At 41.7% G+C, this 11,818-nt stretch overlaps 1 long non-coding RNA gene across 1 annotated transcript in view; it reads left to right on the forward strand.

Annotated features, from left to right (window-relative positions):
* The window catches only part of LOC139028317 (uncharacterized), a 139,682-nt gene that overhangs the window by 14,562 nt on the left and 113,302 nt on the right, over positions 1–11,818 (forward strand). The gene's annotated exons all lie outside the window — the stretch shown is intronic.

The following is an 11,818-nucleotide window of genomic DNA, read 5'->3' on the forward strand; positions in this document are numbered from 1 at the left end:
TTATATGATATCCCTGTCCCGTTAGGCTAGGCTATGCTAGTCAGCTTTTTTGATGAGGAGGATCCCGGATCCGGGAGAGAGAAGCGGTAGTTAAGTGAGCACATCATAAGCCAAGGTGAGTCCAAAAATGTCTTGTATGCTGCTGCATAAATGATGTAAAATGCAAGGGAGATATGTATACTGTAGCTAAGAAAGTAATAGTAAGTGTTTGTTGTGTAGTAAGCTGTTAGTAGCCCATGTACCTCACCCTAATAATTTGGGCTATTTTCACCTCTTAATTTCACCTAACGATACTGTTCTGACTTGGTGGTGCTGCACATGTAGCCTATAACCTGTTTTTGAGAAATGTCATCATTGTCACGTTCCTGACCTTATTTCCTTTGTTTAGTCTTTGTTTAGTTGGTCAGGACGTGAGATGGGTGGGCATTCTATGTTTTGTGTTTCTATGTTGGGTTTGTTGTTTGGCCTAATATGGTTCTCAATCAGAGGCAAGTGTTTGTCATTGTCTCTGATTGGGAACCATATTAAGGTAGCCTGTTTTCACTGTTTGTTTGTGGGTGATTGTTCCTGTTCGTGTGTTCATCTGTTCTGTGTTCCTATGTTCAGGACTGTAGCGTTTTCGGTTCCTTCTGTCAGTTTGTTGTTTTTGTTCGTTGTTTAAATATCCTAATTAAAATATGGATTATCATCACGCTGCATTTTGGTCCTCCTCTCTTTCGCAACCCTTTATTTATCCTACGGTTCTGACTTGTTGTACAGAGAGAATACTGTAAGAGCAGCCCATGTTCTGCATTCTGTCGCTGTACATTTCAAAAGTGCTGAACACATAGTTATAATGACTACGTCCATCTTACTGTAGCTCGCTCATTAATCTCTTAATCGAAATTAAGGAACGCCTCTTATCCGCTCATCATTCCCTTATGCCATAGTTTCTACATCTCAATTGTCAGTAAAACCACATTTGTTTAAGCAAGTCAGCCATATCAGCTATGTTTTTTTTAAAGGCAATAAACGAGGCTGAATTAACTGTTTCGCTGCCAGACAAGGCTCTGCTGATAGCCAGGTGTAGCAGTGGTAAGAATTCACTCCATGGTGCTGAAAAGAAAGCTCTGCGGTTGGGACAGCTTTATGTAGTTCCTAACAGTTTTTGGGCACCACTTGTCGCCGTTATAGTGCAATTAATGTCACGTTCCTGACCTGTTTTCTCTTGTTTTGTATTTATTTAGTATGGTCAGGGCGTGAGTTGGGTGGGTTGCCTATGTGTTGTTTTCTATGTTGGGGTTTTGTGCGTTCGGCCTGGTATGATTCTCAATCAGAGGCAGCTGTCAATCGTTGTCCCTGATTGAGAATCAWACTTAGGCAGCCGGGYTTCACGTGTGTYTTTGTGGGTGTTTGTCTTTCGTGTCAGTATTCGTACCACACGGGACWGTTTTTRGGTTGTATTCTATTTGTTATTTTGTTTCATGTTAGTGTTCAGTTTATTTATAATAAATTATGGACACTTTCCACTCTGCGTCTTGGTCCGATCCCTACACCTCCTCTTCAATCGAAGAGGAGGAAATCAGCCGTTACAATTAATGTATTGTTTAGTGTTGTTTAGAGTCTTTGCTGGCATGCATCTATAAAAAAATGTGTTGGAGTTTGCCCCACCAAGATAGACATGCTAAAATCGCCACTGGGTTCCGGTACTCATTTTGGGTGCCGGTACTGTTTATATTTAGGTGCAGGAGCACCACAATACTTTTGAGCTAATATTCTATTAAAGAAACAGAAGATCAAGCAGTAGAACATTTGAGGTGCTGGTATTCAGCTCCGGTGAGCTCCTGCCCAAGTCAAGAACTTGAATAGTCACCTGTACATACTGTTGCAGATTGATTAAAAAGTCATATCTAAATCACTGTTAAAGGCCAATCTTAAAGGCCAATTTTATGAACTAATCATTGAATGAACCCACCTGAACTGACTAATTGCTGCAGACAACATAGACAACAACATTTAATTTCACTCCTTATTAGCAGTTCCCCTTTAAAATCACCTCTATCAAATCATAAGACCTGATGTTTACAACTACTATTTTAAGGTTAAATAATAACTGTACAATTAGAGGATAACTATCTGATTCATTTATTGAAATGGCACCAGGGAAACTAGACTTGAAGGGTGGCGATGACAAATAAACAACCTCCGGAGGATAGAGACATTTAGATTGATATATGCATATTTGGCAGACAATTCCCCTGTCAGAAAACAAATTAACCCCCAATCTTCATGAGGTAATTTTTTTGCAGACAAAAGATAACCTTGGGTCGACTCAGAGACCCCCTATTTCAGCAGCATTCAAGATAGTTCTATTCCAATTATTAGACGGTTGGTGAAGCATGATAAAACAATGAACCATTAATCATGGCCCGGTTCAGATATGACCAAGAACTACATCCAAGTGGGATATTGAACTACGATACCACATTAACTTTAATACCACAGACCAGAGAGCTCACTGTACAGTAGGTGATGTATCATATATGAAAACAATGAAGTCACACAGAGCAGGCTTGACCTCTACAACATATCAGTTGGGGTTCGCTCTGTATCCTGTGGGAAAATATCACCTCTGTATGGCAGAGAAGTATAGGCCTACCACAAAAAAAGGTAGATTAACTATAAAATATGAACAGTCTACATTTCCCCTTTCAATTATATATATGCAGTGCATTCGGAAAGTATTCAGCCCCCTTGACTTTTTCTACATTTTGTTACGTTACAGCCTTATTCTAAAAATGTATTACATCGTTTTTTCCCCCTCTACACACAATACCCCTAAATGACAAAGCAAAAACAGGTTTTTAGAAATGTTTGAAAATGTATTAAAACAAAAAAACTGAAATATTACATTTACATAAGTATTCAGATGCTTTACTCAGTACTTTGTTGAAGCAATTACAGCCTCGAGTCTTCTTGGGTATGACACTGCAAGTTTGGCACACCTGTATTTGGGGAGTTTCTCCCATTTTTCTCTGCAGATCCTCTCAAGCTTTGTCAGGTTGGATGGAGAGCGTTGCTGCACAGCTATTTTCAGGTCTCTCCAGAGATGTTCGATCGGGTTCATGTGCAGGCTCTGGCTGGGCCACTCAAGGACATTCAGAGACTTGTCCCGAAGCCACTCCTGCGTTGTCTTGGCTGTATTCTTAGGGTTGTTGTCCTGTTGGAAGATGAACCTTCACCCCAGTCTGAGGTCCTGAGCAGGTTTTCATCAAGGATCTCTCTGTACTTTGCTCCGTTCATCTTTCCCTCGATCTTGACTAGTCTCCCAGTCCTTGCTGCTGAAAAACATCCCCACAGCATGATGCTGCCATTACCATGCTTCACTGAAGAGATGGTGCCAGGTTTCCTCCAGACGTGAAGCTTGACATTAATTTATTTTATTTAACTAGGCAAGTCAGTTAAGAACAAATTGTTATTTGCAATGACAGACTACCCCCGCCAAGCCCGGATGACGCTGTGCCAATTTTGCGCCGCCCTATGGAACTCCCAATCACGGCCGAATGTGATACAGCCTGGATTCGAACCAGGGACTAGTTGCTGCTGAAAAACATCCCCACAGCATGATGCTGCCATTACCATGCTTCACTGAAGAGATGGTGTCAGGTTTCCTCCAGACATGACGCTTGACATTAATTTATTTAACGAGGCAAGTCAGTTAAGAACAAATTGTTATTTGCAATGACAGACTACCCCCGCCAAGCCCGGATGACGCTGGGCCAATTGTGCGCCGCCCTATGGAACTCCCTATCACGGCCGAATGTGATACAGCCTGGATTCGAACCAGGGACTGTAGTGACACCTCTTGCACTGAGATGCAGTGCCTTAGACCGCTGCGCCACTCGGGAGCCCTAAGAGTTCATTCTTGGTTTCACCAGACCAGAGAATCTTGTTTCTCATGGTCTGAGAGTCTTTAGGTGCCTTTTTGCAAACTCCAAGCAGACTGTCATGTGCCTTTTACTGAGGAATGGCTTCCGTCAGGTCACTCTACCTTAAAAGGCCTGATTGGTGGAGTGCTGCAGAGATGGTTGTACTTCTGGAAGGTTCTCCCATCTCCACATTGGAACTCTGGAGCACTCTCAGAGTGACCATCTGGTTCTTGGTCACGTACCTGACCAAGGCCCTTCTCCCCCGATTACTCAGTTTGGCCGGGCGGTCAGGTCTAGGAAGAGTCTTGTTGGTTTCAAACTTCTTTCATTTAAGAATGATGGAGGCCACTGTTTTCTTGAGGACCGTCAATGCTGCAGAAATGTTTTGGTACCCTTCCCCAGATCTGTGCCTCGACATAAACCTGTCTCGGAACTCTACCCACAATTCCTTCAACCTCATTGCTTGGTTTTTGCTCTGACATGCACTGTCAACTGTGGAACCTTATATAGACAGGTGTGTGCATTTCCAAATCATGTCCAATCAAATGAATTTACCACAGGTGGACTCCAACCAAGTTGTAAAAACATCTCAAGGATGATCAATGGAAACAGGGTGCACATGAGCTCAATAGCAAAGGGTCTGAATTCTTATGTAAATTATGTTTTTTTATGAATTTGAAAAATGGAGGGGAAAAAACTGTTTCGCTTTGTCATTATGGGGTATTGTGTGTAGATTGGTGAGGAAAATGTTTTATTTAATCCATTTTAGAATAAGGCTGTAGCGTAACAAAATGTATATAAATAGCTAATTAGCATTTTCTGAGAACATTCCTTTTCCACCTCAGTGCAAGATAGAAAAGCTATCATCGCTCTTGGAAAAAACAACAACACTGAAAACAAATGGGCAAGATGTGGGATGGCACTAGAGGCAAATGGTTCTGAAGTTTGACAGCCCTGTGGCAATTTGTCAGTGTCATTTTCCACAAGCGTCTCTATGCTGTCCCAACAAACATTTCATACAGGAAATAATTCATCTGCATCCAGAAGAAAGGGCGAGGGAGCGCCATCGCTGACTTAGCTATGAGTTATCTCCTCAATAACTTCTAATCAGACTGCCGCCGTTTCCTCCACTGTAAACAAAAGTAATATCAGTAGATGTGATGGAGGGAAAGAAGGAGACAGCTTCTGCATGCTCAGGACCAGTGTTGAGCTAGCTAGCTAGCTGGCACTGTAGAGCGGAACACTTAATTAGGGCCAGACTAGCCCAGCACTACTGAATGAGCCTGACAATAGCACACGCTTCACTTTCTAAAATAAAGCCTGCTGTGCTGCAGTTGTTACTTTTCTTTCTCATTTTCTCCCCCACCAATATTGGTCTTGAGATTCACTTCAACGAAAATGCAGAAACGCTGTTTGGGGGAAGGCTTGGAATCCTGTATCTTACCTGGTTTGATGTGATCATGATGAAGGTAAAGTAGTTGATACTAATTACTATTATTTACAAATTCAGTTTCAACTACACACCAATAACAAAACAGAACATTTACAAACAAAAAGCAAGTGGAAATAGGAACAATATGATTGTTCATTGTTCAAATAGGGAGGACCAGTGAGTTGAAGTTTACTGGTGGCTACTGTAGTTGAACCAGTTTAGAGGTGCTGGGTGAACAGATGGCTCCTGTCTGAGTCGGGAGTACTCAGCTGAAGATGAATACAACACACATCCTATTCAGAGACCAATTTATTTGTGTTACTAAGATCTTCAGTGGAGTCACAGCATCACTGAGAATGATGCAATACATCCTGATCTAAAACCAGCGGAGCATTTCTATGGATATGGAGAAAAGTAGTCGTTGCAATTGATCAAAATGTCCTGGCCATACATTGTGTTAGGAAAACAACTCGCCAGCCTACAAATAAGTCTACTTGGGGTTTTAGGCCTGTCTAGCTGTTCCATATCCTGTCCGAATGACTATTTAACATGGAAGAAAGCATAAGTGATTAGGGTGTTGTACTGTATGCACATGCCTAGCCCTTCTCATGACTCCAAACGTTACAACATTGGAGTCATTCTACGTCCTTTTTGAATACCTGACGTAATTATTCAAGTGTGAAATACTCCATCTATAAACAATTTATCCATGATTGTGATACGATTTTTGGAAACCTTGAACACTCAACTTAACCTAATTATCATCCAAAAATAACAAATACAAAAGATACACTTACTGTTTTACCACATATTTCCTGTCACGCCCTGACCTTAGAGATCCTTTTTATGTCTCTATTTTGGTTTGGTCAGGGCGTGAGTTGGGGTGGGTATTCTATGTTCTATGTTTTGTAGTTCTATGTTTTGGCCGGGTAGGGTTCTCAATCAGGGACAGCTGTCTATCGTTGTCTCTGATTGAGAACCATACTTAGGCTGCCCTTTTCCCACCTGTGTTTGTGGGAAGTTTACTTTGTTTAAGGCACGTAGCCTTTAGTTTCACGATTTGTTTTGTAGTGTTTCTTGTTTTGTTCGTCGTCTTTTCTAGAAGAAAAAGAAAATGTACGCTCACCACGCTGCACCTTGGTCCAGTTCTTCCTTCAACAGCAGTGACATTTCCACTGATGTTTTTTTGTGTAACAGGTTCGAGCCACAGGTTTGTTTTGTTCCCTCCCAAGTTTCTATTAGCTCAGGAAGTGCAACGCAGTGACTTGAAAGTAAAGTTTTCGATGTTCCCGAAACCGTATTGCACGCAGTTATTAGACACGGTTAGACGCAGTTAGACAGAGCGTCGGGACAGCTGTACACATTGGTTACCCACTGTGGTCAATTGTTAAACTGAGAACCCTATGGCTATATGGCCTTGGGTTCTCAAGAGCTGTCATGTTCCTAAGAAGACAGCTTACTTACCAGGATCAAGGGAGAGCTCTGTCCTGACTCTCTAGTCCGCCAGCCCAAGCAGGTTGCAATGTTCCTAGATGGTGACCAAAATAATATTAATATACACAAAATAAAACAAAAAGGAAATCCATAACAAAAAGGTATCAAACAAATAAGGGAAGACCCTGCTAGGCCAGAAGGCTCCTCAATCCACCTCTCCCTCAGCCATCACCTGCCAATCCCTACTCTCTCTAGACAGATGTGCCTCCCACAATGTACCAATCATCTGGTTTACATGCCACTGCCTACGTCACCGATTTATCCGCTTGATGCTCACATACCCTGGACACAATATAATCTAGCAAGATGGAAATCACAGAGGTTATTTTTCATGAGTGCATTCTGCAAATGGCTAGTTTGCATCATCTACCTTCACTAAAACAACTGCAAAGAACTTGCCTGCGAACTTTGGGTGCGAATTGCGATGTTCTGGCATGTCTGCCTCGTGATTTGTTGGGGGAGTTGTCTGTCTGAAGTTTTTTCAAAATTTACCAAGAGTCTTTCATTAATCCCAGACCCTAGTTACTGCTGTTGCCTAGGGTCTGGGTGTCAGACCCTAGGATCGATTTGCCAATCCCCAACACATTAACAGTCATCACGTCCTGGCTCTCTCAGCACCTGACCTGGTAGCTGCTGCCCCCTAGGGATGGGAGGTGTTCAGTGGTCTACTTAGGGTCATCAATACTTACTGCCTCTCTATCTCCGTGTGGTGTGAATAACCCAGTTTTATCAGGATCAACAATCCTTTAATATCTTACATAAAGACTTAGAAACAGTCACAGAATATCTGGTATGGTTCTGGCATTGTGAAACGGATTAAATTGTTGTTGGACATACTGACAAGAAAACAAAGGCATCAAATAAAACAAAAGCTTTTGATCTTTACATTTACTGGGATTGAGAGGGACAGTAAAAACACATGACATAAAATCATACACTTAAAATGATTTCTCATGGGTGTACTGCTTGGTAGCTAGAGACGAGTGACAGTAATACCTTATTTTGATGCTGGATGAAATTGTATGCTTGACTCAATTATGATATGACATTAACAGTAAAACATCTAGGAAAAGCTTCAATGCTCTTACTGAGGGAAGGAGGTTGTTGGCCAAGATCTCGCGATACATGGCCCCATCCATCCTCCCCTCAATACGGTGCAGTCGTCCTGTCGCCCTTGACGGGCCTGGACATGCGCTGGCTTGAGCAGGGGGACCTTGCATGCGCTGCAGGATTTTAATCCATGACGGCGTAGTGTGTTACTAATGGTTTTCTTTAAGACTGTGGTCCCAGCTCTCTTCAGGTCATTGACCAGGTCCCGCCGTGTAGTTCTGGGCTGATCCCTCACCTTCCTCATGATCATTGATGCCCCACGAGGTGTGATCTTGCATGGAGCCCCAGACCGAGGGTGATTGACCGTCATCTTGAACTTCTTCCATTTTCTAATAATTGCGCCAACAGTTGTTGCCTTCTCACCAAGCTGCTTGCCTATTGTCCTGTAGCCCATCCCAGCCTTGTGCAGGTCTACAATTTATCCCTGATGTCCTTACACAGCTCTCTGGTCTTGGCCATTGTGGAGAGGTTGGAGTCTGTTTGATTGAGTGTGTGGACATGTGTATTTTATACAGGTAACGAGTTCAAACAGGTGCAGTTAATACAGGTAATGAGTGGAGAACAGGAGGGCTTCTTAAAGAAAAACTAACAGGTCTGTGAGAGCAGGAATTCTTACTGGTTGGTAGGTGATCAAATACTTATGTCATGCAATAAAATGCAAATTAATTACTTAAAAATCATACAATGTGATTTTCTGGATTTTTGTTTTAGATTCCGTCTCTCACAGTTGAAGTGTACCTATGATAAAAAATGACAGACCTCTACATGCTTTGTAAGTAGGAAAACCTGCAAAATCGGCAGTGTATCAAATACTTGTTCTCCCCACTGTATGAGGGTTTTTAAATGTAGAAAAAACACTTATGCATGAGTACAGATTCAGAACAAGTGAGACACATTTCATATGAACTGATATTTAGCGGCCAACTGGAAACAGTATAACTTGTTCATTGGCATAGTTTTTGCTGAGCATGTAAAACCCCTGACAGCTGAAATCAGTCACTTAACTCCCTCTTAGAATGGCTGTCTTTACAGAGACAAAGCCTTTGGAACATGAATGCCACAACAAATCGGGACATTATTACGATTCCACATTTTGTCAGAAAACAAATGCCGCATTTCACAATACTCTCAGATCAAAATGCCAAATCAAATTAAATAATGGCAGTTTTGCCGCATTTAACAATTGTCATCTCTGTGGTGCTTCTTCCTTCCATCCCTGTCCTCTAAAAACGAGGCTCTGTCATCTGTCTTCTGTAAAGCCTAGTGTCAACAGCACACGTCCAGTAAGCCTGCTTACCATTCAGAGGGGAACAGAGTAGTGTTAGCGATTCACAGGTGCTTTCAAACTTTCTTTCCTTCCCAGCATGATTACATACTCTTGAGGAATATTTATCTGAGCCTCTATTGAAACGGTTTTGTTCTTCAAGATATCCCGGTCCGGAGGTAAAACACTAAGAAAGAACAAACTTTCCCTTTTGAAAATGGAAACAATAACAGCCTCTCTTCAATGTGAGCGTTTGGTAAACTGTGGAGTACCAATCTATCCCTTGTGTGACCTGATCACCTTTCAAATGACAACAACATTGATCTACTGTGACAGTACAATTCAGGGGGAAACGTTGCAACATAAACATGCTTTCAAACCTTGTTTTCATGTTTTGATTGATGAGCAGCGTTTTCGATTGGGTATTTTTGCCCATCTGTTCCTCAGAGCTGTCAATGTCTTGACAATCCTGACAGTTTTCTCCATGCTGACTTATTTTCTAAAAGATGTAGAGGTCCAAAGGACGTTGATGGGTAATGTTTTTCCTTTTAAAGTCCTATTACACTTTTTAATAAATGTACCGCTCTGTCATAAATAATTACCCAGAAAATCAAAAGTATCAAATCAAATTAAATCATAACTATTAAGTCTGTCCAAAAACACAGGATTAAACTATGACTGGATAGTCAACATTGGCTTTTGGAAATGAATCTTCACAAATAGTTGAATGGTGTGTTTTTCTCTGTCTAGCAGTGGGTATAACACCCCGGAGCATGGCTGCTACCAGTAGTTCTTCATCTATTATTGACTATATTGCACTTTTTAAGCACCATGTGCTAAAGTTTCAAAGACACTTCTCTCGTCCCTTGGTTACCAACGGCTGTTTATTGATGCTTTCTTTCTCCATACTAAATACACAACTCAACCCCCCTGGCGAGAGGAGAACTATACAGTTTCAAATGTCTGCTGTGAGTTTTTCTCCATTGCTCAACAAACTGTGATATTCAGGTTAACTTTCCACTTATTCCAAACAACATAATAGAACAAACAATCTGGCTACAGACTCCGGACTCTAGAATAGCATTTGACGCAAATGTGTTTACAGAGAGTAATCTTGATTTGAAAGTGTCTCTACAGTACAGGACTCTCTGGGCACAGACATCAGTTCAACGTCTAGCTTTGATTTACATTTGGTTGAATGTGAATTCAATGTGAAATCAACAACAAAAATCACCATTTCATTCTATTTCTGTTAAAAATTGGGTTATGTGAGGACTTTTTGCTAATCGAATTAGTTGTCCACGTTGATACAACGTCATCACTTTGATTATTTCGGTTGAAACAACGTTGGTTCAAGCAGTGTTTGCCCTGTGGGGTAGCTTCTCTGTTGGCACATTCAAAGAAACCTACTTCCCAATGAAAAGAGGACATAATCTGACATGATGAGTTATATACTTGAGGACTGGGAATCTGCATCAATATGAAGGGAAGTGGATCATTTATAGGGCTAACAAGCCATTCTGATTGCCAAAAATCACAAAATCTACAGAGTGGAAGTGAAAGTGATTTGAAATTACAGCATTGTGAAATGCGTGACAGTCTTCCAAATGAATGAGGGCTCAGTGTTTGGTCCACTTGTCCCGCTAGAATGATTTTTCAATCTCAAGGTGCAACAACAGTGTCTAAAGAAGCAGTCAGTGACAGGACCAGTCATTGAGTCTGGTGTAGAGTTCATGCTCCATCTCAGCTTGATGGAATTGATGGGAGAAGGCCAAGCTTACAGACATTGAAGTCTGAAGACGTTTGTATGAAATATTTTTAAAAATGTATGAGTTTGGATTCAGTTTCCACTGTACGTTACTCATTCTAGCACAGTAATCCCCACATGCCATCTGCCCCCTATTCCTCACCTGTAAGATTTAGAACTCCTTGCAGACATCCTAAAGTTAGGGAGGCCAGGCAACATAGTATAGACTTTGAAGTAGAAACTGTTTCAAGSCTGGCATTTTCTTTCTTAAATCCCATGACATTTCCTCCCTGCTCCTGAATGGGAGAATGAGAGTGACACGGAGAGGGGGCAACCAAATAAACCCTTCCTAGGGGCTGAAGCCACTAATCTGTAATTTAATTTCAAGCGGGTGTCTGGGCCATGAGGACACATGGCAAGGTCAAGGGCTACTGTACAGAGAGTGGGAGAGAGATGTGGATTTGGAAGCACAGCGTTCGGTTTGATAAACAGCTTCATCCAGCTTAGAAGGAATAGTGATGGGTTTGGGGGGGGGGGGTTGAGGTGGGGTGGCCCTTCCTTTCCTACTTCTCAGAGACAGCCAGCCTGTCTGTTCCACCAGCCCAACCGCAGCCACTTATTTCACACACGACAGTAACAAATACTCCTGGAGGCAATTCATTATTCAAACAACTAAGATGTTTGGGATGAATAAGCATCTGCAAGTCCCTAAGAACGTGAGAGCGTAACTGGAAATTTAACACGTCTGGCTAGATCTGCATGTAAATGAAAGATTTGTATTACTTTTCACCATTATTCTTGTTTTCCTCATTATGTAGAGGAGTGTAGTCTGAGATAAATCAGCTCTAATGGAGAAGTGGATG

Source organism: Salvelinus sp. IW2-2015, linkage group LG10 (assembly GCF_002910315.2).
Source record: "Salvelinus sp. IW2-2015 linkage group LG10, ASM291031v2, whole genome shotgun sequence".
Lineage (NCBI taxonomy): Eukaryota > Metazoa > Chordata > Actinopteri > Salmoniformes > Salmonidae > Salvelinus > Salvelinus sp. IW2-2015.